Source organism: Echinops telfairi, unplaced genomic scaffold (genome assembly GCF_000313985.2).
Source record: "Echinops telfairi isolate 266 unplaced genomic scaffold, ASM31398v2 ScPeMD7_25;HRSCAF=90, whole genome shotgun sequence".
NCBI classification, from domain to species: Eukaryota; Metazoa; Chordata; class Mammalia; order Afrosoricida; family Tenrecidae; genus Echinops; species Echinops telfairi.
Window position 1 is genome coordinate 33,833,255 of NW_022103922.1, and position 1,836 is coordinate 33,835,090.

Sequence of the window (1,836 nt, forward strand, 5' to 3'; positions counted from 1 at the left end):
ACCAAGCCATTTATCCCTCCGCCCTTCAATTAACCCCACATGTGTTTATTGGCCAGCTTGGCACAAGAAACTATCTCACAGCCCAACACACAACCACTACACCACCAGGCTTCCTTGAGTTAGGAGAAGATGCCCTAATTGGCAAGCCAGTGCAAGCTAACTACAGCACAAAACACACCTTGAGATCATCTTCTCCAGGAAGCCTGTCCTCTAGCTGGATGACCCAGTAGCCTCACTATGGTTAGTGTCCCCCAATAACTCATGGTGACACTCCCTCTCCCATGGACTTCCTTCCATTCCAGACCATAAAGAATCTGTCATAATGTTTATCAGTTCTAATCATGGGCTATAGAGTTGTATGGTATTTAAATATTCCTTATGTATTATATATTGATATATTTAATATATAATTTATTGCTATATGTATTATAGAATTATATAATATAAATAATATATTATATAATATATATTGTTATTATTAGCAACAAAATTGTTTTATAAAAACTTCCAATGTTGGATTATAACATTATTAGTTCCAGCCTTCTAAAAGTTTTCTCCTTTTCTTTTCATTACTGCTTCATTCTCAAAAATGTTATGGGTCTAAGTTCACAAACCCAACTTCCCACAATATTGTTGCTAAACACTAGAAAACTTTATAAAGCAGCAACTCTACAAATATCTGCCACAATGAAAACAATAACACATGCTTGTGGCACCTGCAGACACAGTCACATGATTTAAGGCATCATTATAATTGGATAATAATCACAGCTCTGACCATAGTACCTTCCAAAACAACAACCATGGCCATTGATTGGACACAAACTTAGAGTCACTTTACTTAGGATTTCCTAGGCATAGTGGCTACAGACAGGGCTGTGATTTGCAAGGTCGGCAGTTCAAAACCAGCGGCCACTCCTTAGGAGAACAACAGGGCTTTCTACTCCCATAGAGTTACAGTCTTGGAAACCCACAAAGGCAGTTTTATCCTGTCCTATCGGCTCGCTGTGAGTTTGCTTGTTTGGTAAATAAATTTTTATGGGAACAGATAGCCTCCTCTTTCTCCCATGGAGCCATGATGGTTTTGAACCACCAAACTTCTGTAAGCAGTGCAGTGCATACCTGGCAGCGCCGGTACGTTAGAAGGTTTAGAAAGTATATTGGCATAGAGTTTTAGCCTTGTAGATATATTGATATATGTAAGCGAGGCTTTCAAAATTATTTTTGTTATAACTGCCATGAAGTCCAAATAGAGAACACTTAGCAGAGTACAGTGGTTGGTCCAGGGCCCAGTCTTTGACCCTTCTTAACTTCTGTGTCTTGCTGACAGCCTGTGCAAACTCAAGTACACAACTAAAGAACATTTGCCCGTGAGTGGTTATGATAACCAACATATTCTAATAGGGTCTCTCTTGCTCTCTTTTTAATGCCGATTGCTAACATGATCTGTTATGTAAGAAGCTCTCAGAAGTGCATCAGGGGACTCCAAAATCTGGGGTGTTTGACTACCTAAAATGATTTTTCAAAGGCCTCAATCAAACTCCATTTGTCCTAGGCTAGGCTCTGCTTCTGTTTCTGAGGGACCCCGTAACTGTGAGTGGGTAAACAAAGCAGGGGCAGCTTGCCCTCAGGAAGAATGTGGCTGAAAGTATAACTAGTGTATATAAAAGAGCTTAAATAGGGAACTTGGCTGAGAATGTCCTTAATGATTTACATAAACTGGCCAATCAGAAGGAGCCCTGGTGCTGTAGTGTGCTGCTAATAGTAAGATCAGCAGCTTGAAACCACCAGCCATTGCACTGGGAGAAAGATGAGGCTTTCCACTCTGGAAAAGAT